Source organism: Lonchura striata, chromosome 6 (genome assembly GCF_046129695.1).
Source record: "Lonchura striata isolate bLonStr1 chromosome 6, bLonStr1.mat, whole genome shotgun sequence".
Taxonomy (NCBI): Eukaryota; Metazoa; Chordata; class Aves; order Passeriformes; family Estrildidae; genus Lonchura; species Lonchura striata.
In genome coordinates, this window is record NC_134608.1 from 11,396,925 (window position 1) to 11,424,864 (window position 27,940).

The 27,940-nt window shown below is 38.7% G+C and overlaps 2 long non-coding RNA genes across 4 annotated transcripts in view; both read left to right on the forward strand.

Annotated features, from left to right (window-relative positions):
* LOC116183704 (uncharacterized) overlaps nucleotides 1–5,317 on the forward strand; it is a 94,408-nt gene extending 89,091 nt beyond the window's left edge. The window contains exon 3 of one of the 2 annotated variants that reach the window (XR_004148374.2): nucleotides 5,253–5,317. This is a non-coding gene — a long non-coding RNA (uncharacterized LOC116183704). The remainder of the gene's footprint in view (nucleotides 1–5,252) is intronic. The other variant, XR_013340140.1, reaches the window with a different exon arrangement.
* Nucleotides 5,318–25,832, forward strand: LOC144246470 (uncharacterized). 2 transcript variants are annotated; one of them, XR_013340141.1, is made up of 5 exons: nucleotides 5,318–5,362; nucleotides 5,599–5,625; nucleotides 6,009–6,111; nucleotides 17,788–17,926; nucleotides 25,764–25,832. It is a non-coding gene; the product is annotated as an uncharacterized LOC144246470 (long non-coding RNA). The 2 variants fall into 2 exon arrangements; XR_013340142.1 differs by lacking the exon at nucleotides 5,599–5,625.
* Nucleotides 25,833–27,940: the final 2,108 nt, after the last annotated feature.

The following is a 27,940-nucleotide window of genomic DNA, read 5'->3' on the forward strand; positions in this document are numbered from 1 at the left end:
TGCTAAATTCTGATGTGAAGCACTTGGACATACATAAGTGCTTGGACTGGTCACCTATCAGGGGAGCAGCACTGCAACAAAGTGTACTAAGTGTGAAGATAGGAAAGCATTCATAAAAATGAAGCAAACAGCTTTGTGATAATTAGTAGAATTGAGGTCACAGCCTGTCTTTCTGTCCTACATGAACTTTTTCTTTATTATTGTGGCATCATAACTTATGACTCTGAGTTTTTAGTGGACTAGTACCATTTCACAGTTGTTTTTGCTTTCTCTTTTTTCACAGTAAGATGCAACTTAAATTCCTAAACTGAAAACCCCCAAAAATGCAACCCCCAAGTCTCAGTGGTATTTGGAGTTTATGTATTCTTTAACCAAAGGCCTTTGCATAACTAGATACTGGTACATTTTTAGTGAAATTCTTGAAGCTTTGGGCTTAACCACTGCTTTTTGCAGTGATATGCTTGAAAAAATGTCAACTATGTAGCTGTAATGGAGGGCTGTGGAGTTGAGAGGTATGTCCATTTTCTGGAAGTGGTAGACTGATGTCAAGGTCTGGATTGACCTCCAGCAGAGTCCTGGCTCCAGCTTGAGCAGTCCCATGATGACATCAGAACTTTGGCATCTATGTTAAATCATTTTTTGTGTTATTGCCATTATTTCAGAGAAAAGCTGATGATCTGGCATGAATGAATCTACTACAGACATATCTGCTCGAGTAAGCAGAGAACTTTAAAGCTTTATGAGTTAAAAATTGCCTCATTCATTTTTCATAGGTTATTAATTCTGAAACTTTTCTGTTGCCTACAGCAGTAGACTGGGATGTATATGGGAGCAGTTCTTCAAATTGTAGGCAAAGAGACTTGATTTCTGAAAGAATGAAAAGGGAAAATACAGCAAAACCCTTGTTGGGCTAAAAAGTGCTTAAAGAGGCTTGAGAGCAAAAGAAACACACAAAGGGTTTACTAGGCTGGAGTTAAACAGAACTAAGTAGGACTTAGAAATGTACTTAGAAAAAATAATCCTCAAAAGGAAGAGAACAGCATCCCTTTCCACCCAAAATCAAAAAGGAACACTATTAAAATGTTCTTAAACTTGTTCTTAAAGTATTCAGTTTCTTTTAATAACACTCATGATATGTTGGGTAGTCCAAAAGGATTGTGTGTGTATTGGCAAACCACAGTAGCCTTTTGGATGCTCAGTCTTCATCTAAGTGTTTCAGATCTATGTGTGATAAACCTCATTTGCTAAATATGGGAGGTTGAGCTATTCTATAGCACAGAAGTTGTGTATGATGTAATGAGAAATGTCATTGTCAGGACCCTTTTACTAAGGTATTTCCAAAATTTTGTGATTGCTTTTCTTCTGGATCCCCTATACAATCTGCATTGCCATTCATTTTATTATTGAACACTATTGGGAGCAAGCAGAAGTAAAATCCAAGACCAGGCCTTTCTTTCCCTATTTTTTTTTTTTTTTTTTTTTTTTTTTTTTTTTGACAATATTCTCGTTCAGGTACCTTGAGTGGGAAATGGGAACATCATCTATGAAGAAGCATAGGGTTCAGCAGCCAGAGTTTGGAGCACTGCTATTCTGAGCAGTGGATAATTTGTGGCTTTAGACAGACAGAGCACATGATCTTTCAATCTCAGTTTCCCTTTCTGTAATGTAGAGTGATGAGAATAATTTAATTCTTATCTGATACAATATTTCTATTTACTATACAAAGATGAAATGGTATGGAAATAGCCTTAATGAGGATTGTTCAAAATCAGATCATATCCATCATTCATAATTTAATTGTTTCAATTTTTTAGTGAAGAAGCTGAGTTCATAATTGAAGAGACCAAAACATTTAAAGGTTGGATTTGTATTCTGGAGAGTATTCAGAATTTCAAGAAAAATACCCCCCCACTCCACCTCCCTCCCCCCCCCATTTCATTATGAGAAATATTCTAAAGGCTTTCCAAAAGTTTTGTCTTTATACAGAACCACAGTCTGTTTATTTCTTCATGCCAAAGATGAGGTTTGGCACAGGATTGTCCCATACCCTTGCCAAAAGCTCCCCTAAGAGCACACTCAGTTAGTTTATATTACTACTTTTGAGAAAGGAAACATTAAAGAACCCATATTTTTAATACAGTATAAAGGTCCTCAGAAGGCTGAAAATGCCTCCCCCTGGCCCCACCTCACTGCAAAGGGCTAGGGTATGTGAGGGAAAAAAGGAAAAAGGAGTCCTGCAGTCACAGACTGCCTCTGTGTGAGGCCTGGGAGCAAGGACAGCTTCACTCTAACCCTCATTTCCCTGCAGGCTACGTTTTCAAAAAGTGCTTCGAAGTGTGGTTGCCCAAGTGGAGACAACCATGGCTTAATTTTCAGCAAGTCTGGGCACTCTAAACACCTGTTGATTCAAGTGAAGATGGACCTAGGCTGCCTCCTGCCAGTGTTTCCAACTTCTGCAAGTGCAGGGTACTCAGTGTCAGGTCTGTCCCTCTCCCTCTGTGTCCCTGATGCACTGATGCATTGCAGCTTCTATAAAAGGCCACTAAGCCAGAGAAAGGCCATGGTTATTCTAATTATGCATATAAATACAACTTGCATATAACTTGCATTTTCTCAGCTCTTAAATTGGTATAACTTGGAACTGATGTTTGGAACCCTGGGCCTCTCCCTGTTACCTAGAATGATGCACCAGGTGTAATTTTTGATTTTGACTTTGGCATTGTCTTACATATTTGGGAAAGAGAGATTTGATAGAATTTGGGGAATTGTCTGCTAACTGTGCTACAGAGACTGCTGATCACCAAACCATTTCATTTAAATGGTGGTTTAAATGAAGCAGGGGGTTTATTTTTTATAATTCTATGAAGTCCTGAAATCTGAGATAATACAAAATTTGAACAAAGAAGGCTATTGTCATAGAAATTACTGAGTCTGTAGACATATTATACACAGAGTGAGAGAGCATTTTAGGTGATTTTATGATGGTCTGTGCATTGTAAAAGAAAAATGTGTGTACGTGTACCCCTGCATCTGTGTATCCATTCATGCTCTCAGAACTCAGACTGCACATTAGAAATGGAAGCCAGCTGTTAAAGCTGTCACCCAGCTGTGTATCTGCCTCCTCCTGGGGTATCCATTCAACCTCACAGGCTGCATGGAGCAGGCACAGTCAGCTACCAGAGAACTCAGCTGAAGCATGGAAGACACTCTTTTTCCATTTGAGTTCCCCACACCATATGGCAGCCAAATTTAATTTTCAAATATTCTTTTTCCCCCCCCAATGAAACTGCCACTTCCAGAATTTCATGTTCAATCATCTTGTTCAACCATAATGTCTCTTCTTCCTCCTAGGGAGGAGTCCAAAGAATTTTCATTAGTTGGCTGAATATCTAAATATTAGGGAAGTCTGTGAAGAATCTGCATATTAAATCTGAGTGTCCAGTCTTGCATCAATTGGATTCCTTTTCTTTTCTCTAAGAATAGCTGTCTTTGAGACCTATCAGAGTTGCACCATTGTGGATCAACCTTTAGTGTCCAGGCCCTTAACACTTTTTATTGAAAGTTAACCAGTATGATATGAAACTTAAGTCATGCTGAAAATTCTTAAAGTTTTCAAAGAGGGAGTTATTTTATAATCTGCAATTATGCTCAATACTGGTGTTTCTGGGCAGAGTAAAAGTGGAAAATTTAATGAGTGTGGATCCTCCTGTCATAACTTCACACTGATACTCAGATGTCAGTCCTTGAAGAGTTTCATCCTCTTTTATGCTGTAAATAAATATTTTGTCTAGTTAACCTGCTGGAGGATTTAAAAGGAAATCAACATGTTCTGTAGACGCAAAGAGTGAGAACTGTTTGTACATTCTGACTGCCTGCATATTACAGGCCAAAAAATATTCCTCTGTCACCTCTGCACTGAGCCCAATTCCTTTCATGTTTGATTAAAATTTTACCTGTAAATGTAATCTTGTGAACACAATTTCTTTTGTACTGATGTTGATTTTGAAAAACAGTTGCTCTGACCTTGAAGTAAATAAAATACTGTATCCTATGGCACTGGATTCTCTGGTTTTCTAACAAGGCACAAGCTCTAGTTGGAGCTTATCCAGTGTCTAGGAAATTCCCAAGAGCTCGATATTAGTAGATTCTCTGAAGCCTAATAGGTTATGTTCATAGTAAACCTTTACTTTTTCAGGTTAAAATTCTTACTAACACCATTCTGTTCACCCATCCAATGATTTTTCTGCATGTTGTTAAGAAATTAATTGTTTCTGAGGTGTCTGCTTTTATCAGATGTAGCTGGAATTGGTGATCATATCCAAAAGATTATTGAAGGGGTAATATGTATGGGACCACTCATGCAGACAAAGCTTGACTGCATAAGATTTGTTTCCCTAGGAAATCTGGCACCTGTTAGACATATATGAACTTCTGTGGAGTTTTGGTATTCTGTTCTTGCTATTCATTAGAGAAGGAGAGATCAAGTTTCATCAGATGCAAATCATCATTCCCAGAGGGTATCAGCAATGACTGATGGAGCAATTTCTTTCTGACATTCTGGCTCTGTCTGGGATTGTATTGCATCATGGTGGGTCTTTGATATATGTGTTTGAAATACACTGGCCTGATAGACTGGAAATGAGTTAGTAAATAGCTTAACTTTTTGTCATGTTTTTAAAGTATTTCCTCATGTCAACAGCCAATAGGCAGGATACAAGTGAAATGTTGAGAGTGTTTGCCTTGACTTCTGTTTGTATTTGCTATATCTGAAGATGCTCCTAGATCTTGTTACAAAAATACTTTTCATTTAGAAATTCAGACCTCCTCTGATGTAAGCCCCAAACATTTCCATTTCTAAGTGCAAGAAGTTGATCCCTGTGTAATTATGAAATGGTGCCAGGTTCTAACCACACTACCTTACCTACCCTAGTCCTTTGGAAATGTTTTACTTGCAGCAACTTTATATACCAAACATGTTTGTTTAATGAAAATGTTGTTATGATAACTATAAACAACATATTTTTTTATATGACTAATGTTTTCATGAAGTTGGTTTCATTTTCACAGGTCACTGCTTCCTTTTACAGCCTCACAAACAGTTTTCTCAATCATTTTGGGCACTAAGTTGGTACCTCAGCACTTGGATCTGTGTCATATGATTTGATCTTCTTTTCAGTGTTCTCCTATTTGTCCCTGTCCATGTGCTTTTTTTTCTGACACTTTTTTTTCCTTCATGTGTCATTTTATGACAGTGTTTCTCCATGATGTGCTTGATAAAAGAAGTGAGATATATGGAAAAAAAATGGACTTTTTTGTGAAGAAAAAAAAAAAAAAAAGCAACTGGCCAATAGCAACCTAGAAAGTAAGTAGTTTTACTTTTTCTAATTTCTTATGTGTTGTTTTCTTAAAATCTACATTCATCACTTTATCTACAACATAAGGCATATTTTGTAAATGAGCTTAAACTCTAATCAAATTGTAATTATTCATTAATAGTCTCTCTTTATTGCTAATGATATGCATCAAACTAACAGAGTTTGATATACTGGTTATACAAATAAAGTTCATCTGAGGTAACACAGTTTATTCCTTTCTCAGGCATGCAGCCTGGATCTCAGCTGCAAAGTAAGTACCTCTCCACATCTCATTACCAAAATAGCAACCTTCTTAATCCTTTGCTGTGAAGAACAAAGGTTCGATTCAGTCTCTGGAGCAGAAATAGGATCTTATTAATGCACTGGCAACTACAGTGTTGTTATTTTTGTTAGAAAAGAGAGAAACTGGAATTTGCTGATATATGTTAGATTAAGGGCTGTTTTTGTTTTGAGATTAATTGGATTGTTAGCTCGGCCTTTCCGATGTCAGCTGAAAATCTACAAAATATCTTGCAATTTATTATTCTGGATGAGATCAGGAGCTACTTCCTGGAAATCCACGTCTATTCTTTGTATTTGTTCAGAAAGAATCACTGAGGCTATCAGCTAAATAGTGTATTGTTTACTGTGCAGGGAGAAAAATTCTTGTGTTGGTCTTGCCTGGAGTGCTGGCCTTGCTGGACTCAAGCCCCTTGCCATCCAGTGGATTAAAGTTGAGACCCAAGACACCAGGCAGGTACCTCACGCTCAGCCTTTGGGGAGGTCTGTGCATTGGCCGAGTGTCGAGGCTTGAACATGTCACAACTGACGTATGAATTCACATTTTGGAATGTTAGGGCTCCAGTGATGTTTTTTTGGAGTCTTTTCTTTCTTTCAAAATATTTGCTGTCATGTAGTGTTGGGCTGCAGTGGGCTGTAGCATTTGGGATCCCTGTGGAGTAGACTCTGTCTCTGGCAGCTCATCAGGATAAAAGTTGAAATTAGGATTGCAGAGAAGAGCCAGAGAAATTCCACTTGGTGAATTAAATGTTACTGAGTTTGAAGACCTGGAAAAGGGTATCTGGGTGAACTCACAAATTGGTATGAATGACAGGCATAGAAGGTATTGCTTAGAGCAAAAATAAATGCAGTTTAACTGATCTGTTGAGACCAGCAAACAGTTTCTGGAAATGACTGGTGCTTGATAATTCTTAGTGATAGGCAAATGGCATACTCCAAACTACGTGTGGTCCATTGTGTAATTCTGTGTGGGTGTGGACCTTTGCAGGTTATTGGCCTATGCCACCTGGCACAAAATGTGTTTGCTTAAGTCTTAGCATGTAGAACTTTGGGTGTTTGTCTTCATGTGTATGTGAAAGGTTCAGGGTTAAGTGAGGGAGAGCTAACCAGAAACTGAGATTAGCAGAAGCATTCTGGATAACTGTTCCCAGGCCTGGGTAATGAAGACCAGTAAGATGGCATTTGCAGTGAACCTCAGCTCTCTGCTTCTATTCCTCATGGTTAAGACAAACCCTGTGTTTGGCCTCTGGGAGATGTGACAAGATATGTCTATTGATGGAGTATGTAGTCCGAGACTTGTGGCTTGAGTATGGGAACTTTTATTTGTGAGTTGGAAGAGATTTCTGAGCAATTATGTAGTATTAATTGCTAATTTATCCTGATTGTCCATGTCACCAGAAGGCTTTAAGTCTCAAGTTCTGATAGAACCAGAATGTTTGAAGTACCAAGAGGATATTTGGGCCCAAGTATGTTCTCTGTTATACCACTGCAAAGTTGGGATACTTGTATTGACTTCTGAGTGACAGAGCAAAGCAAGACTGGACCTGAGAGACAAAGCTGTGAATTGCCTGTGTGTGCCTTGGGCAGTGAAACAGCTGACTGAAGAACAGTTCATGTACTGCTTGCATTTCCCCTTGATGATTTCCAGCTGTCCTCTTATCCATGGCATGCAAAACATTAATTAGTTTCAGCTTATGAAAATAAGTGAGAGGCAGTGTGTGCTACCCACCTTATAGCGCTGCACATAAATAAGCACTGCAAACAACAAACTGTGATCACAAATGCTAAGTGACATTGTCATTAAGCCAGGGGCAGAGTAAAAAGAAAACTGCTTTGTTGTTGAACATAATCTAGCTGGTTTCTCAGCCAGTGCAGTAGAGCAAGACATGCTCACATGCAGGACATCAGTGTGTATTGCACCTGGACCATGCATCAGAGTGTCACAGACATCATGCTTTCATCTCCACAGGTCTTTTAGTATTAACTGAGGCAAGAGAAAGGAAAGAGCTAAATAGGACAGTAAAAGAAAAAGGCAGTATTTACTTTTTTCAACCTGTAAACACATATTTGTAGGATATTAAACATTTGGGGGGTTTTGTCATTATAGTTCTTGCACATTTTCAGATTAGCATTCCTAGACAGTTTTGTCAGAGCATATGAAGAATTTGTAGGTATCAAATGTGTTCAAAGAATTCACACACCTTAATTTTCAAACCTGTTAGTTTATTGTCACAACACAAGACTGACTAAATATATATTTATACTGCTGCAATAACACCTGCCACTGCCTTGCTACCCAGGCTGGATGGAAAGTATTAGCAGAAAGTAACTGAAATCAAGAGGTGCAGGAGAAAATGCATTAAGCAAAGCATGAAAATCCCAATGTCTTAACACCATTACTAGTCCTAAAGAAGGATTTTGCTGAATTAGATGGACTTTTACAGACTCTGTTTAAAGCAAATTGAAAAGGACAAATTCAAATTTAAGTGAATACTAGAGACAGTGGACAAGGTTATGCAAAAGTTGGAATACGTATGGATGCTGCAGTCATGATGGAAGAATTTCTGCAAAAAGGAAAAGAAGGTGTTGACAGGCTGGTGTTGCCCAACTAGAAGTGTTGTATAAGCCTGGAGAAATTATCCCTATGATTTAAAAATAAATAATAAATGAACTACAGATATGGTATGGACTAGAATGAGTCTGGACAAATATACTACTAAAAAAACAATGATTACTAAGATAACATGGAAAATAAATGATTCTGGGGTCATCAAAAACCAAAATTAGATGAACTGTTGCTGAAAGATTAAATAGGTTTTTTGGTTTTACATAGAATGTAACTGTGATGAAGTTCTGTTATGATGGTGGAGGAGAAAACTGAGAAGAAAGCAGAGAATATTTGGAAGGATAGGGAGAAATAGCTTGTATGAATTCTCTGTCTTACATTTAACTCCTGATACTATCTGAGATTAGAAGTACTGCAGATCTCCAAGCAGGTAGTTTCCACTTGATTTATTGCATTAACCTAAATATGCAATGGGTAGAGGGGGTGGACAAACTTACTGTTATGTATTTTGCTATAAAAATGGTGAGTGAAAACCACCATTTTCACACCAATGGCCTGAGATCTTGAAAGGGCTGGAAGAGACATGATAGAACTGCACAGTAAGCTGGGACTGTAGCTGAAAGTGGACAACATTCAGAAGCAATCCAGTTATACATTTTACTATAGGAAGATAAAGCAATAGGATTTGTGTGCATTGTAGAAAGTTTAATTCTACTGAAGATTCTGATGTTTATCTCATTTCTAAGATGGATGCTGTTGTAGCAAATCTCATGTATTGCCTAATTGCTATGATCTTAACCAGAGGGTTTTCAGACATCAGTGCTGAATTTAAATGTGTTTATCTCATCCATTCAGTAATACTTTGTGACGTGCTAGGGACCTGTTACCCTATTGAATATGGGAAATTAAGTTAATGAAAGGTAGTGCACTTGTTGATTTTATATTCTCTCAAGGAGGCAACTCCTGAAGGAACACATGCTCTTGAACAGGAGATCACTCTGTCTTCTTAGTGGAGCAAGAGTTACTGTGAAGTTGGAAAAGTGTCAGCCAGGAAAAGTTTTGATACTCAAAGTAAGGAATAATCATATCAATCCAGAAAGCAAAGGGAACTACCACACTCTGGCAGGCTTTTCAAATTAGTGAGCAAAGCCAGCCTTTACTGAACTGTGAGAATATTGCTCAAGATCATCCTGCATTTCTACTCCTAACTGCTTGAGTTACTGAAGGTACATCTACTCAGAATTTTGCAGGCAGATATGAACTCACTCTGTCCATGCTCCAAGCTGGCTGGATGAAAGCTGCCTGGGAATGGGATTCTGTGTAGCCATCATTAGTATGTGGCTGAGCCTGAACTGATAAGTTCTGCTGGGAAGCAGAGCATATTAATTTTGGATCAGAATCAGAGGGTTGCAGTTACTAGACTTTAGGATCAGAGGTAGCTTCTACCAGGGCATCTTGGAGCATTTGCAGTTGGAATTGCATCCTTTTGCAAATCTGCCAGGGAATTGCATCCTTAATATGTTAAAAGGGTTAGCCAGATGTGATCTGAAAAAAATGGTGCCCTGAAGACAGCCCATTCTTTTAAAAAAAATCTTGAGTAAAAATCCAGTGCCAAATTCCAGCTTTAGCAATTTGCTTTCAGATGCTTTCTCTCAGGTCTGAGGTTTTATGCTTGTATTAGGAGAAAAGACTTAAAACTGTATATTTAAATCTAAACCAAACAGGTCCAAGGAAAGGACTGTGCACAAATAAGCACCTTGCAGTAATAGCTGCCTGATTTAAGTGTCCCTCCCTATACAGTCCATTTCACAAAACACTTGTTCTCTTGTTAACAACGAATGGAAAGTGTTAATGGCAGCTGATTTATCTGATGTCTCAGGCTCCTGAGTCACTTAGGTACTTTTGAAGATGTTCTCTGGCAAATTAATTTCTATAATTTATTTCCATGCTTCTGATTTTCAGAAAAAAGCCCTGTTCCTAAATAAGTTCATGAGTGTTTAAAAATTATTTTTTCCTTAGCCTCAGAAGTCCATTAGTTGCTATGTTCTGGAAGCAAATGAAAACCATGCATTCTGTAGGATATAAAACTATTCCTAACTGTGGCAGTGGATCAGTGCAATTGTTAGGTTAATACCAAGTATTATCATCCAGGATGCTCATCTGGTTTTACTGAGCTTTGTTAACGAAATGGAAATGATTAAAGTCATCCTGTCTGTCCCTCTAAAGTTCTGCCTGTGAATGAGTCACTGTTTTACAAATGGGTGTTGCCAGACGCTGATATTGAATACGGCTCCAGCCATCAGAGCTCTGGGTCCAGCACCGCATTCTTGGAGTCCAGACTGGAACACTGAAATTCCCATTGAAATCTGTGGGAATTCTGCATGGCCAAGGCCCAGCTACCTTTATGGCTGGCTGAGGCAGCTCAGAGAGAGCTGTAGCTCTATGCATGTAGTAATCTGGGGACTCAATATGAATTTCATGCATCTCTTCACTTAGTCACTTGAAACCCAAGATGGAATTGAGGATACCACATTCCACTTAGGCTTTGTTTGCTTGAGGTCAGCTGAGTGCCCACTGCTGCCTCTGGATGTGACACCTTCCACCCCACTGGCAGAGCTGCAGCTGTGGTTTCTGTGCTCCCTGGGCACAAGAAGTATTTGCATAGAGCAAACCCCAGAGTGTCAGCTGCCCTGCCCTGCCTGCTGCAGTGGTCCTGGCTGGCTGCACCAAGGGTGCAGCATTTTCACAAACATGGAGCTGTTTGCATGTCCTGAAAGTAAAGAGCTCCCAAAGATTTTCTTGTGGAGTTACTCACAGTAAGCTGTGTCTTATGGGCAAGGTTGACCCAATAGTTAATTTTGCTTGTTTGCCTCACATATGAGACAGGGATTGAATAGTCCTGGCTTTGGGGAATTTCACATCTGGATTCAAACTCTTTATGGCTACTGTTCCCTAATCTGTGCCATGGGCTGTTCCCAAGTCATAGTTCTGTACTTTTCCAAGCTTTGTGTTTCATATCGTCCCCTTGGGGTCATTTGTAAAAGTGGGAGGGCCAGATTGGTAGTTGCAAGAAAGAGAAGTCTCATCACTGACGTCAATGCAGCTCTTCCACTTTAGCAAGGGATCAGGCCCATCTACCAGTGTCACGGTCTGCTGGGGAGGAGGGGAGGCAGCCTCAGAAGTGTTGGGTTTGCAGCTCGCCAAGTGACAAACAGAGAATCTGAGTGCGGTAGCCAGGCATGTTACAAAACACTGTTGGAGAGACAGCTCTCTCTGGAGGCTTCAGTCTTGATTTACTTACTCCTGGTTGTTGTCCTGATATTCCATGGCTTTCAGACAATTTAAAAAAAACTCAATATATGGCCTTCTGTGAGGATAATTAGCTGAGACCCCTTGTGGGATTTCTGGGTGGTTTCATGTGGTGTAGCAGGCCAGTTGTTGGCATAGCTGCTTTTGTGCAGCTGGGTAAGGCTGTAGTGGAAAATCCAAAGCTGGTTGCTCTGTGTTACCAAATGTATGACTACACATAGGTTTAAAGTAATTTAAAGCTTCCAAATATTTTACAAATCTTCACATAGTTTAAATAATTTTGAAAGCATGGATTTAAGGGAATGCTGAGTTGAAAGGAAGGGAGTCTGAAAACTCTGAGTAAGGCAGAAAAGAGCTAGGGTTTTCTCAGGTGCAAAGGGGAGTAGAGGAGGGGGAAAGGCCACAGAGCCTTTCGGAGATCCACTAGTGCTGTTCCCAGAACTCTGCCTGTTTTGTGGATGTCTTCTCCTTTGCTTTTCCTCATCTGAGCAGTCTCTCCAGAAATCAGCAACTGGAAACACATAAGTAATTCTCTTTGCCAGGTAAATGGGAACAATAGTTGAGTGGGAAAGAATGAATCACTGCCATTAACAAGAAGACTAGGGTTGCTCTCATCATCAACACAATGCAGTGTCTATTCTCAAATGTCAGGGCTAATAACTCACCATTTACAAATTAGACTTAACCCCCTCCCACACAAACCCACATAGCCCTTGCTAGCCTTCAAGCTTAGGTTATAGCTGCCTTTCTCTGAGGGCTACCAATAAAACCTTCAAAATACATATCCTCCAGACAGTCTGACTTCTTTCAAGATCAAATACTCCTCCCCTTTTCCCTTTGGATTTTGTTTTAATTACAGCTGCATTACTGAAAATGTGGAAAACCCATCTAAGGCCCTAATTATCCTTAATGTAAGAGGGGCATTATTGTCTACAGATGAAATGAATAATACAACCAGTAAGAACGATTCTAAAGTTTTGATTACCTTAATAAATTCCTAAAAGTGAAGGAACTCACAGATCTTTATCCAATGCAACCACAAATTATTAATGCAGGTGGGAGTATCAAAAGCTGGAGTGTTTCAGCCGGCATCTTACAACATCTGTTGAGATGGTGTTTTTCATCCAGTTTACCGATGGATAATAGCTATAGCTGCCCATAAAAGGTGTAACAAGGATGCCAGTTTCCTAGATAACCATCATGTAGGTGTAGAACATGAGATGCTGCTAATTTCAGATGCTCATCAGGATATTAATAACCTCCATACTTTGAAAGTAATGGGCTTGTTTGAATTCCTGGTCCTGAAATACAGAAGACATCCAGGATATATTTTTCATTCAGAATGACTTTTAAAGTGAAGTTAAAACAGGTAACTGGAAAAAAGGACACAGGAACAAATTTGGGACTTGTTAGTAGAGTCCACTTAGCAAATTCTGATTGCCTAGTCCAACACCAGCAGTTTTTCATTAATGAATAAATCATTCTTTCTCTGCAGATTGAGAATTCTTCAAAGTGATTTACACGCAGTTCTTAGCACAGCTGTTTGCTGGGGGTGTATGCTCTGTGTGGGGGATCTATCAGCAGTTTGGCTACCTCTGTGTGATCTTGGGTAAGGCCTGGATAAAAATCAAAGGCCGGATTGTTCTGTTTTTCCAAATGTGTTGCCTGGGGCCTGCTAATTAATAGAATGTCTAGGAATGTCATACATCTATTCAAAAAAAGTGTCTCTTGAAAATTGCCATTGTTTTAATTGAATGTTGTCGTTTTCGCATAGTGACCAATATCTCAGCCTACCAGCCTTCTTGAAAAAGCAAACTGGAACATGGGAAAACTGGACACTCATAGGAAAATGCTGTTTGTTTTTAAGTTATTTTTTAGTGTAGGTCTCACAGAGTCATAAATGCTCTCACATGTTGACTGGGGGCCTTATCCTGAAATCCATCCTTGTGTTTCATTCTTATGAATTATTCCAACATAAGCCAGTGCTGGAGGCTGACTGTAAACAGGGGTTAGAGAATTGAGCTGATTTTGACCTAGCAATGGAGCATAACTCTGGAAACATTTGCCGGAGATACGGCACTTTGTGTCACGGACAACTGAAAGGCCAACTGAAACTCTGAGGTTGTGCATGGCAGTAGGCAGGCTGGGATGTCTACCAGTAAGTGCTTGCAGGATTGGGTGGTAGGTGGTCCTAATTTATTTGCTGTTTTAACAAAAATCTGGGATTTGTTATGGAGTGAGTTAGTTCCTCTGGGAAAGGTGGGTGTAACTTGTCAGGACATGAAGGATAACTAACCTCAGACATTTGGGAAGTTGTGTGTGTGTGTGTGTGTGTGTGTGTGTGTGTGTGTGTGTGTGTGTGTGTGTGTGTTTTGATGCATATGATTTTGTTATGTAAAATAGTGAGGCTCACCCCCTGCTCTGCCTGTGGGTTTCTGCACAGTTCTTTTGAAGGAGAAGGGTAGCTCATATGATGAGGTGAGAAAGAAGATGAATGGAAATAGAAACCAGGAGGAATCACTTCTTCAGCTGAATAGTTATAAGTGCTTCTAGAAATCAAAAAATTTTGTCCTGTTTCACTGGGCATGTAGGGGGAAAATAAAAAATGATCTAAAGATTACATCTCGATTTTTACAAATTTATTTGGCCACAATTTGTTTGTACGTGATGAGAGACATTTTGTATGATATCTGACTGTAAACATACCCCCAGTGCATCACATGCTGTCAAAAGAAGCTAAAATCCTTCTTTTTCTTCTCTGTAAGTCTTGGATTGGAAGCTGTTGTCATTTGATTTGTTTCTATCAGTGCATTAGAGCAAAGGTGTGTGCTTTGGACCATGGATATAATTTTGAAGGCTTCTTATGGTGAAAAGTTGGCAAATAGATCATTCAGAGCTATGTTTTCTGGGAACCCAGCAAAGATGATGGCATTTTGGAGGCGGAAAGAAGCAATAGGGAATGAGGGGGAGTATCTTTTTATCTGTCAAATGCAGTTGTGGTATCTCTGCAACACTGAGCTTTAAGTGCAGTGTGCTGGTCTTGGCTTTTATGAGAGTTCTGGAAGAGTTTTGTGCACTGCACAGTCTGATTGACAAAGAGGTTTTCTGTCCTCAAATGACCTTCTTTTAATTTAAAAAAAAATTCAATAAAAGTTCAGCCACACAGCAAGGGATGAATTTAAAGACTGCACACCATGTGACAGTGGTAAAACTTTCATAATAGCCATCATATTTGTTGGTTTAAAAATCAACTTCATTGTCATAGTTAATAGTTTGCAGCTGCTGTAGAACAGAGGCAAATTGCTATGTATGTGTCAGCCTTAAATGCAAGTAAGATCCACTGACTAGGACGACTCGGTTAGTTTTTCCTATCTATTGGTAGTATTGCTGATCATCATCTCTACGCGATGAGAGGATTTCATTGCCACATTTCAGCACTGCTGAGCTGATTATGTGATCTTGCAAGTAAAATAAACTTGTTTTCAGTGTCCTGCCAAAATATACTCCACAACATCCCATTAAAAAGGCTTCCAGGGTCATGCATAGGGGGGTGCAAACCCCTGCAAATCTATGGGATATCAGCTGCATCGATTTAACTAATGAAGGCAAGTTATAGGAAAAGTGTTAAAGAATAAGAATTTAGCACCTAATATGAAGCTCAGTAATAAAAGCCTTTTTGGAAGATCACAAGTTAAGTTTTCTGCCAACTTATAACACATGAAAGTAGTTCTAATTTGCACCAGGTTTGTATCAGATGGGAATGGGAAGTAGATGAAACAACTCTGTCTCCGTCATGCTGGTGATGTGCAGAAGGTGTGTAAGTCAAAACAGTCCAGTGGTCACAGTGAAGCAAGCAGGCTGGGCAGGCAGGAGAATATATGAAGCGTCTGTTGATTATCCTGGACTGAAGGTTATCCAAGAAAGCCTCCCTATGGCATTGAGAGTTGTGGTAACCATAGGCAATTATGTCTAAAGGGATCTGTTGTTCACTTAGGCTGGGCAAATGTTGTGCTACTTAGATTTAGGGAGATCTTAGTTTACTTCTCCTCCTCCTCACTCTGTCTGCTGGTAAAGTAGAACTGAGTTTAAACTGTGGACCTAAGGCTCCAGAATCATGTGTGAGGGATATCCCTTTGAAGTGATCTCAGAAGGACTGTGGTTATTTAAAGCAGAGCATCCCTTTGTGTTTCAGGCATCTGTCTCTGTGGAGAAGTCATGGAGTTCAATAGGTACAGGTCAGGCTGCCCAGGTTGCTGTGTTCTCACAGCTGAGGCTCAGCTTCTCCTTCAAGAAAATAAATAGTAGAGGAGCAAGAAAGGCTTAATGACTGAACTTAGAAAAAGACAGTACTTTTAATGCTGAAGTCAAAGACTCAGAGCCTAGATGGTGGGAAAATTTCCCCAGGGAAGAGGCAGCCCACACAGTCCTGCACTGGATTACTGTTAGTGCTACTTCACTTATTTGGTTGAGATTTTTCATGTGTTTCCTGGGCCAGAACCTGACCCTCAGGTCTCATTTACAGTTCAGAGAATTTCAGTTTGGCATTCCTGTGAACATTGTGTAATTGCAATAATTTCAACTCTTGTTATTCCTTCAAACTTGGGTAATTTGTCAATGTGCTAGTTTATTTTATTCACATAGAGACCGTCACTAGCACTGAAGTCTAAAGTAAATACATGGGATATCTAGTTAATCTGTGGAGTTTTTTTTTTCTGCAGGCGTTGTGTCTTTATTGGTTTGTGGGGGTTGTTTTGCTTTACAAACAAATGGAAGTGTATATAAGATGGATATAACCTTCGAAGCAGCCTGTTCAGTGTGTGAGGGCTCTAGGAGAGTGGCTCTGGAGTCTGAAAATGTCACACAATAGGTACCTCCCCCCATTTCTGAAGTATATTCCCCATTCTCTTGATGGAGTTTCCTAGCCCTGAGGAGTGAAGGACTGAGGCCTGGTTATTTGTCAGCCAATTTACAATTAGACAAAATGTCTTTCCACAGAAAGAGTAGAGAGGGTAGGAAGATCATAGAAAGGCTCAGGGCCCCAACCAACATGGGATTGAACACTTATAGGACATCCAAAACTTCTGTGGGAAACCTGTTCTGTATCTCATCACTCTCAGGGTAAAGATCTTTTTTTCTAACATCTAATCTAAGTCTCTCCTCTTTTCATCAAAACCCCTTGTTCTCTCTTGTCACTATATAGCCATTGAACATGTCACTCTCCCTCTTTTTTTTTTTTTTTTTTTAATAAGACCCCTTTAAGTACTGGAAGACAGCAATGAGGTCTTTCCAGAGCCTTCCCTTCTCCAGGTTGAACAACTCAACTTTCTCAGTGTTTATTTGCAGGAGAGGTGATCCAACACTATAACCTGATAATTTTCATGACCCTCCCCTGGACTCACTTCAGCAGGTCATTGTCTTATGCTGGAGATCCCAGAGCTGGATGCAGAATTCCAGGTGGGAGCAGAGGACACCTCTCTTGGCCTGCTGGCCACTCTGCTTTGGGTGCAGCTCAGGATACATTTGGCTTTCTGGACTGCAGGCGTATCCAAGATATACTCCTGGTAGAAAAGGTGGGACAGATGTCTGGAAGAAAGCAGCTATAAATGTGTTGGAACTACCCCATTAGTATTAGACTTGCATCTATTTTTCTGCCTTTTGGGACAGAGGAACTTGGAAGTTTTTGACAAATTGTTCTCTGTCTCCAGCATCCCTAAGTGTTTCCTGAAGATTGTGGACAAACAACTGTATTTTTCCTTGATGGCAGTCATTATTTTCTGAAGGAGACTTCTTCATATAGGCCTACAAGGGCAGTTGCCCTCTGTAATTAGTGAAAGAGGGTGGACTTTAATTAAATGTAAAGACATCTGAAATGCAAACATATGCTATCATAGGAGTCCTTGAGCATTCTGTTATGATATGTAGATATGAAGTCAGTGTAGTCAAGGGACTGTTGGTGCTGGCTCTACTTACCCTAGAGCAGATCTGTAAAATGGCAAATGGACTCTGTCCATAGCAATGTCTCTATCTATTAATTACAGGGGGATTGAGGCAAGAAGAACAGCCCCAGAGTTTTTGTATTCTGCTTCTGTATTCTGTAGTATTTCTACAAACTGATGGAACAGTTTGTAGAGATGGTGATCTGTATTTTATCTTCCTTCTGATGTTGCCTTCCTTCTCACCTCTAAACACTGACATAACTTTTCAGGGTAGGCATGAAGTAAGTATGTTGAACATAAATTTTGATTTTTGTCATTGTAGCTTTGCCTGGAACAGCACATAATCTACTGGCATTTTGGATCTGCAGGAGAAAACCAGAATGTTTCTACCATCAAAGGTCTCTTGGAGTTGTTGAAAGAAGGCTGGAACAGTCCTGGTTTTTGGACTTTCTTTTCTTAAGGTATTTTTACTCCTATCTGATTTCCAAAGAGGAGTCCGATTTTCATTTTACGTTGCCCCACCCCTGTGGCGTTTTTGACATTGGCCAGAAATGAGAAACCTTGAGTTGGAAAGGTGTCATCAAAACAATGATTAGATATACTTGGAAGAAACGTTTATTATTTGGCTTGCTGCTGCTGAGAGCTGCTAATTACCAAACAATTATGACACAGACATAATTATTCACTGCCTGAAACTGCCTCTTGAGTTTAATATCTGTCAGAAAACAAAATGCAGAACATTTTTGAGGAGTCCATAAAGGGCCAAGAGATGTATAAATATTTCCTCAGGGCATCCTTTGCTACCTTGGATTTCAAGGCCAGGAGTTAGGCTATCACTCCCTCCTTAGAAAGCATTCTTGGCTCCAGTATCCTGATCCATCTTTTCTCTCTTGGCTTTCCAAATAATCAAATCATAAAAGTAGTTAGGGAAGTACATTTGGCATCTGTAACTTCTGTGATCTTTGGATCCTTTAGGAGTCAAAACTCCACATGGATTTGCCACAGCTGAGGGCTGTGTGTTTGACTCAGAAATCCTTTTGCACACAAATTAGAGGGCAACCAGTGCAAAACAATGTGGTTATAATGCATTAGCTAAGCAGGAAGCATGGAGATCTATCTCTGCTGTGTCAGGAAACAATTTGTCTGTGGAAATGGCATGGCACAGTGCTTGGGAAGACAATGCTGTGAGCAATGTTCAGTAGGCTGGCGGCTGGAGAAGGTCCTACAGGGGCACTGTCAGTGCATCAATAGGCCTGATTTATCACTGTATTATATTAATTCTACTCCAGGGTGACTCCATTCAAGTCAGTGAATTTATCATAGGGAAAAGCTGGGGAAAAATAGTGCTTCGTTCCTCTTACTTTTTGCATGAATTTCTTCCAAAGCCACATCGATACTTTCAGTTCTGTCCTCTTCATGCCCAGCTGTGACAAGGTGGGAGCTGGAAACTTATTATTGCATAGAAGAGCTGGGATATATTTCTGGTCCTGGCAGAAATTTCTGAACCCCAGATTTGCCAACTAATCCTTAAAAATGCTTTCTGGTGAAGACAGACGCATGAATCTTACAGTGTGGTTCTTGAGAAGGCACTTTGGAAATGGGATTTACTGTTGAGGTGGAACACCAGAGGCTGTCACACCACTAAGCTGAGAGTAAACAGAGAAGAAAGCCTACATGAGAATGCTATGAAAGTGGATATAAATGAGGGAGGGAGTAAACTCTTGCATCCAAACAGTTTGGCATTTGCCTGTAACATGTAGGTGCTTTGCCAGCATGAAGAACAGAATTGAGAAGTGAAAATCTACGTCTCCATCTTTCAGCAGGCTTCCAAGCATGCACATTTCGTTCAAAATCACTACCAAGCTGTTTATGATACATCTGTGCCAACTGCAGTGTTTTATGTAGTCATTGAAGCCAAATCACTGTGACCTGATGTGACTCAGTTTTCTAAAAGGGTGCATCTTGAGAATTCTCATTTTGTTCAGTTCAAAGTGAAACACTAGGAAAAGTGTTGGAATGGATCTGAAAACAGTGCAGCATTCTTATGCAGAGGCAAGACTGCCATTCAGGCAAACACCAGAAGAAAATCTGTCTTGGGTGTGTTTTTCAAAATGAGTCTGAAATGTTCATTGGAAAACTGTCAGGAATATGAGACTTAAATGAACTCATTTACATGCTCTGATTTTGCCTATATCTGTGGTATTGGGAAAGCAGTAATAAATTCTAAGTGCTCTGTTCCTGAAATTTTAGTTCACTTTTTTTTTTTTCCCTGTATGGAAATTTTTTAGGAGTGTTCGTGAAGTCTGGGTTTTTTTCTCTCTGGTTTTATTTTTTTTTCTTCCATATTTCTCTTTATTCTTCTCCATATTTCTCTTAATATAAGTTTTATATCTTTATGTGACTTTTAAAACTGTTAAGGATATAGAGAAAAACTAAGTGAAGACCTTTCTCTTTTCTTGGTCTGTTTTTTTTTAAATTGTATTTTTTTAAAAAAATATTTGTTTTTTCTTTTGCTGCTGTTTTTTTTTTTGGATTATAGAAAAACTCTTCTTTATATATTTAGCTGTTTAGCTATGTTATCATGCATAGACTGTGGTTTATTATATGTTTTATTCTTGTTTCCTCAAATACTGCTGAACAAATCAACAGTAAAATTTTCCAAAGTTCTTCAAATTTGAAGTCAGATGCTTTCAGGCTCATAAATCCTACAGGTCAGCATAAGATATTTTGATACTTGCAATTTGTCACCATCTTTCTTTTCAGTAGCACTGCCTGGTTTTAGCTTCATCTGAGATTGAATTGAACAGTTAAGCATTGTCAGAATTTATAATTGACAGTTGGATTTATGTGTCACAATACTTGCCAGTGATGCTGGGTTTTATTTTTTAGAGATTCCCACTACAGCAGACAACAACAGATACAGATAAAAATGGCTTGTGTTGTTTTCCCATGCAAGCCGTGAAAGTTCTTAATTAAAAAAAAAAAAAAATATAGTACTTGATGAGAGGCTTCCTTCTGATGGAATTAAATTCAGTATCATAATTGATGAAATAAGGAGGAGAAGATTACCCCAAATGACCTTTGTGTCTGAATCTTTATTTGAAAGGAAAAAAGACTTTTTTGAATGTACTTCCAGATAGTATCTTAGAATTTCTTAGAAACTTGCAGGGCTTTTTGTGGGAAACCCCCAAACTATTTCTATGTGGCTTTGGCCAAAATTATTTGGTTTTCTCTTACCAAATTTCAAAAAGGTTGAATAGTTGGCTTTTCTGAAGGAAAGGCAATACTTTCCATATAGAAAAGTCCCTGTTTTTTTTTTAGCATTGCTTTTTTTTTTTTTTTTTCCCCTTTCCACATTTCTGACAAGCAAAAGAGCACAAAAGTGCCTGGAAGTACAGTTCTTATGTCATGAAATTTCAAAGGGAAAATAAGATTTACAGTTTCTGAGTTTTTGCCTGCTGCAGCACCAGTCAGTGCTAATACATCAGGCTCACAATTTGACATAAATACAAACACAGATTAGTGTTTCTTCCACTGCAGCATTGCAAATACCATTATGGCTAATTGCCATTGACACCAGTCAGTGAGGAATAGACTGGAGTTGCCTAAACAATCCGTACTATCACTTAAAGGGATCAGCTGCCCTTTTCATACCCCTCTGCTGTGATTGCTGGAGTGTTTGTGTTAGTGCAAAGGGTGTCAGATAAGGAAACCTTGCCAACTGAAAGCTAATAATATATAAAAAAGGAAAGTTAATGTGGACAGGAGGGCATGTTGTGAACTGAGATATTGCTGATGTCTGAATGGATATTGCTTTGAAATTGCAGTACAGTCATGTTACAGGCTTGAGATTAGGCAGTGTTGGTGCCACAGGGAATGACAGGTGTTCATTTTGATGGGGCAGTTGTGTTTAAAACCAGGCTTGGATGATATACCTTCTGGGTGGTGTGCTTTATGGGCTGTTTGAGCAGGTCAGCATGAAGGGATAACCCTGGTGATGAATCTTTCTCCCTTGTGAGTGAGAGTCTGTGCTGGTCTGTGTTGCCCTTCCTAGACACATGGAAGGGGTTCTCAGGGGTGGGTTTTTTCCTATCCTTGCCTCTGCAGACTATGAGGATACACTTACAGAGTCTGAAACTGCTTTTGAGAATGTGGGAGTACAGTATTGTTGCTTTTCTGTGTATTTCTTATTTTAAACCAAGGGATTGTACCTCCTGACTTCCCTAAATCAGGCTTGGAGCCTTCAGTTATGATTGAAATGAAGATGAAGGCTTAAGTGTAGGGATTAGATAGTTAAGATGAGGGTTTAGAAAATACCCATTTTTGCCACAAGATAATTTTGTGATATTTCTGTAAAGAAGGCTCTTCAACAAAAACTGGAAGGAATTCGGCCATGAGGAATTCCAGCAGTGAGAATTTGAGACGTTTGGGAAATCAGGAGCAAACTGAAACTGAGGTCTTAGAAATGGTGGTATTTTTTTTTCTGGTGCCAAAAAGCAAGCCAAGTTATTTTGTCCTGAACAATCTGTAGATTTAATCTCTCTTGAAGTGCCCAAGGGGTTCTCTGACAGAGTTTTGGAATCTGTGTTTCTCCTTGGTGCTGTGTTTTACAGTTTCATAACAAAACACTGAAGCTGATTTCTGTAATGAATAAAGTAGAGTTCAGTATATATTTGATCTCTTTCAATAACTAGAAACCTTAACCATTTTCTAAACAAAGACTCAGCCCAATGTGAATATGCCTAAAAAAAGGAGAAATTTTATTGGATTGTGGAATAGTGTATCTTGTATCTTCTTCACTTATTAAAACATAAGGCCTTAATTTCAGAGTTAGGAATAAGAAAGATGACAAAGATTAGCACTAGATTGGAAACTATGAAGCTTGTGCCTAACTCCAGTGAAAACAGTTATGGCTGAGTCATTTTGATGAAAGCATGTACAGCCAATAAATTCAATGAATAGATATATGTAAACCCATGGAGACAATGATTACATGAGGAAACTTGAGAACAATATTTTAAGGTGTATAAAGTTTTTTCATTTGCTCTGAAGATGTTTACTATTGTATAGATTTCCTTTCTCTTTCCTACACTCTGTGTAAAGCTGAGGACATACAGCTTGAAGACTGAACACAGTATATCGTTAAAATCCAGCCATTCTCATGCACATCTGCCAGTAGTGGACATTGACCTTTTCTTTTGTGCTGTGGGAAGATTTCATTCAGTTCAGGAAATATCAGAGAAGTGACACAGCTCTGGCTTAGCACCACGGTTACCCTATGAAATGTGGCCTTGAAAATCTTATTGTGCTGGCAAGGATATCTGAGCGTTCCCAGTGCACGGTCTCTGGCGTGGTTAGCAAGGGTAGTGACAGTGTAATTGTTGTCCTTCTCCTTGAGCTATAGATATGACTCACAGTGGGAGAAGCTAATGAGCAGATGATCAGCAGATATTTTGAACTTGCAATATTTCTGAGATATTTAGGTAAAGTAAGGTAGGGCAAAATTTTGTATAGAGGTAATGCCTTTTTACTAGGTGAAATGATAGAACTGGAAAGAAACAGCAATTCTCACTTGGTGAAAGCTTTTCACTTTTTCCCAACTTTTACATCAGTTACTCCAGTGATGTCTGCAGCCAGGTATAATCACTGGTTTTTTGTTACCATTAGTTTTTTATCAAGCTTAAAGACAGAAGACAAAATAACATAACCATCTGCTTTGTGTGGATGTTGCAATGTGAAGTGATCCTGAGGAATGTACCCTTGTGTAAACATACTTTGTTTTAATTTGTGTATCTATCATAAAAAAGTATTTAGACTGAACATCAAAAAATTTGGAACTGTGATATTTTACTAGGAATATGTGTACTCAAATGTATATTCAGGTGAGGATGGAACATATTAACAGTGTTTTGTTTGTATCAGGTTACCCGTATTCTGCAAACTACCTGAACTTATGTTTCTCACCCCATCACTACCATGTGCCATCATAGAAATCCAGTTTCTCTGAAGTGTTAAATTCTCTGCTATTCAGGAAACTGTTTCTTTGAATTCCCTTTTCTCTGTTTTTAATAAATCTTGGTTTCAGTTTAGATCACTCTTGTCTAGGTAATTTTACAGAAATGCCTGTAGAATGCTGAGAAGCTAATCACCTTTATGAAGAAGACCTTCAGACTTACCAGAACTTAAAAGTTTCTCTCAGTGCCAATCATTAGATAGGAAAGAGGTTATTCTGTTATTTTTTAGTAAATTTTGCCTGCTATGAGGCTCCAGTGAACAAACAAAAAAATACAGAATCTTGAAGACTAAAAGAAGGCTAAAAATGGTGTTGGTGGGTGGCCATATAATATTTTAAAAAAAGATGAAAACTGTTTGATTTATGCTTGGCTCTTGCAGTGCATGAAGAATGCCATCCCTTAGCCATTGTGTCATTTGAAGCATTAGTCATAAAAGGAGCTATGTTATTTGCTGATAATATCTGCATATGGGAAATCCTCAGAGGATTTGTTAGGACACATCCACGACTGGCTGGACTCTCATGAGCTGTCTGAGACAACCACATAATGTTGTATGGGCAGCTCTTTATCTGCACTAAGGTATTGTTGGCCTGTGAAAAAATCTGTCAGACATGCTGGACTCCTGTGTTGCAGGTGGTGTTTCAAATGCTGCAGTACCTGGATGGCAAAGTCCTTAGAAGTGATTCAGGGGGTTAAACCCAGAAATCTGAGTTTGCCAAGTATTGTCACAGATAAATTCTTTCAGCAGTTGTTCTAAGACAGCTTATTAAAGCATAAGGCCTTAATTTCAGAGTTAGGAATAAGAAAGATGACAAAGAATAGCACTGAATTGGAAATTATGAAGCCTGTGCTTGACTCCAGTGAAAATAGTTACAGCTGAGTCATTTTGATGAAAGCATGTACAGTGCTAAGACAGTGGCTGAGACAGAAACTAATGGCTTCAGAAAATGAATTAAAAAGAATTCTTACTCCTATTAGAAAAAAGGCAATATGTCTGATTTCCTATCTGTAAAAAAATTCTCACAATAAACACAGCTGTTTAATATCTTGAGGTAGAAAACCAATGTCTTCTTCATGTTTTATGATCTATAAATTTAGTATTTCAGGCCCCTTGCATGCTCATAAGCATTTTCCACTAAGCCAGGTTGCATGGTGTGCTTGAAGATGAACTTTAAAGTATCTGTTCCAGAGGCTACTTTCAGCCTGTTTGACAGACATTTGTATGGGGTAAAATGCACAGCATAATTTCTGGCTGGTCTTTCAGCAGTAAAAACCTAGCATCAAATTCATAACTTTATTACTTTAAATTACTTTGTGACCTTATACCAGGTTGGGTTCAGGCAGGGGACATGATGCATTGGTTATAGGACACATTGACCACCTCATATTGATGTGTAATATAATGTGTGGCATGTGAGCTAGAATTAGATATGTGAATGCCACATCTGGGGAGAAGCACACTTCCTACAACATGGAAAATGATAAGTTAATCTCAATTATTTTCTTCTATATATATACATAGTCACATACTGAACTGAAATTAAATAAACAAATAAGACTTAATTTGTACTTGGAAGAAAGTTCCAGCCTCTCTTCAGTGAAAACTTCACCATTAGGTCTTAATGAATAATTAATTATCCCCTTTACTTTCTGAACTAAAACAATCTAAGAAATTATTTCAGATTGACTCAAAGTGAAAAAATTTTGTTTATCTCACTGTTATGAAAAATCCAAATGTAATGCAAATAAAACATTGTTTATGCTTACATTAAACATTTTCTGCACCAAAATACTTTATTTCATATATTTGTGGGATTTTGAATTCTCCTTAAAGTACATTTCGAAATAAAACAATTATTTTGAAAAGTCATACCATTAAAAACAAACAAATATTTTCAAGGCTTTTATGTAGCTCTCTGCTATCATCCTAGCTACATTTTATAGCAAATAATCTACTAAGTGAGGTTTTTTTAATGTTGTTTTATAAATGATTCCTTTAGCTGTCCTGGTCATTTTCTGATGGCTGCTTGCCATGGTGTGATGTGTTTCGCAAAGTTTTCAGAGAATTGTGGTGCATACACTTTGTGCACCTGAAAAATAAATATGGATAAATACATGTGAAGGCCCTTCCTTATCTGTGGTTGATGCAGGCTGCAGGTTAGGCTTGTCTTAAACATCTTTAATTTCCACAGGGTAAGTGAACCTTTAGGCTTTGTTTTCTGTGCTTGGAAGGGAATCAGACTAACACTGTGTTATCTAATTCTTCATCTCCTCTGCATTTCAGGTCTCCATTTAGTTGATTTTGGAAAGCATGAGGTGTTTGAGAGGATTAGAGACAGCAGAAGAAGAGGAATTCAGAGTATGTATTGAGTAAGGGATGTTGGCTGTGGAGGGAGATTTTGGAGCTTGTTATGTTTATGGACAACTACACTGCAGAGTTCATTTGAATGCTCTGGGGTTCATAAACTCGTGTAGCCTGGAAGGCAGGGCCCATTGGAAGGAGTCAGAATTTCAGTGCAAATGATTTACCCAGCTGCTAAGATAACACTTAAAGAGTTAGTGGTAAGATAATTTTTTCAAAAGGTCTAATTTAAATTGACAAACACACTGAAAACTGCAGATGGGCTCAAGCTGAAAAGTAGAGTGTGTGAAGCCTTTCCAAGCTCAGGCAGGTTGTAATCCAAACCTTCTCCTACTGCTCTGGCTTTTGGTTGCTTTTAAATTCCTCTTTGGTTCTTTTTTATGTCTTGTGTGAATCTAAGATGGTGGGAGCATCTGGTTACAAGGGATTTACAATTGTTTGGGTGGATATGTAATGAGAATTCATTTTTTCTCAAGTAGAGCCCTGATTCCTGAGCCAAGCTCAGTGTCCATTGATGCCTAAAAGTTTGCTGACTGGTTCACAGCTCCAGCTAGGACTAGTTCAGTTCTATTAAATTTCCAGTATCCAAAGTACTTGACTTTTCAAAGGCTTTGCTCAATCATTTCACTGTGGGGCTGGTCTGCTCTCAGCCCCAGTGTGATGGCTTGCAGTGAAGAGGCCTCAAGAGTTGTTCTGTGTATTTTTGGACAGGGTAGAAATTTTATTATTGTTAGACACATCTCATGCCATTCAACTCTTCATGCTGCAGAATTGACAATTATCTGAGTGTTGCTTTTCTTCTTGAACAGCATTGAAGCAGTAACTAAAATTTGGACCAGTAGCCAGGAAATCTGCAATTGATGGACTGACAAATACAAAAGCCTATTTTGATTTTATCATTCCTCATCTGACAAGTGTTTACCTAGAGAAAATGAATTGTCATTTTTTGTCACCCCAAGTATTTGATGTGTCAAAACTCCTATGAAAATAGATAAACAAAATCTGAAATTTCCAGATTGACAGATGTACTGCAAGCAATCTACCCATGATTCAAGTGTGAGAATGATTTGAATCACTTGTTGCAATGCAAGCACATGTCTTATAATATTAGGACTTGTATCACGGAAGACTTGCTGTAATAGTGAAAACAATCTTAGTTTCTATTCAAATTGGTTATGTGTTTTGATTTTGGTGGATCTGATTTTATGTAATTCTCCACATTTTCTTAGATGTCCTGCCAAAAGAAGGCAGTGGAAAATGTTCCCCAATGAGCCCAACACAGGCAGATAGACCAAAACTGTCCTTGGCAGTGGAGGTCTGCTGTATTCATGTTCTGGTGAAATCGTGAAGAATGCTGTTGAATATATTTCCTGTGACTTGCAAACTTACACTTTTCCATGATGAGTACCTAGAGAAGCAGCCTGAATGCCCAAAGCTTGATTTTTTAGAGGAAGTTATATGTGCCCTTTAGTAGTCTTTGAGATTTTACATACTTTAAAATGCAATCTGAAGTTAAGTAATGTAGCTGTTCTGCATGTGGTTTGAGAGATGTGGTTTGCAGATATTTAAAATCTCATGCGTGGACCTTAAAAGTGTACATGCCTGGATGTGGAAAGTGTAATTAATTTCTGAATCCTTTTTTCCTCCCTCCTTCATTCCTATCCAACTGTGTATGTCACATGTGCCTACCAAGTATAGATGCAGAAATATACATGTAATGTGCAAGTTCCAAATTAGCTCTTTCTGAATGAGCCATACAATCTCTGTAACTCTGCTCATTACCTGGAATGGTCAAGCTATTTTTTGTAGACTAGAGAGGAATTTTACATCAAGATGACAATTTTGAGTTTAACTGAGGTCAGAAGGGTGTTGGCTCAAGCACTGATATTCTGATACTAGTTATGAAATTTCAATAGCTTGTATAATTTTGTATGTTACTGATGAAAAGTTCACACAAAAAGCTTCTTGAATTTTAGAGAAAAACCTTCCCTGTTTCTCTATGAGCTCAACCCTGAAATTTCTTACAGTTATGTCAGTTTTACATAGCTTTCTTTGCTGAATTTGGTCCTCATATGTAGAGTATAAAAAAAGACTCATTC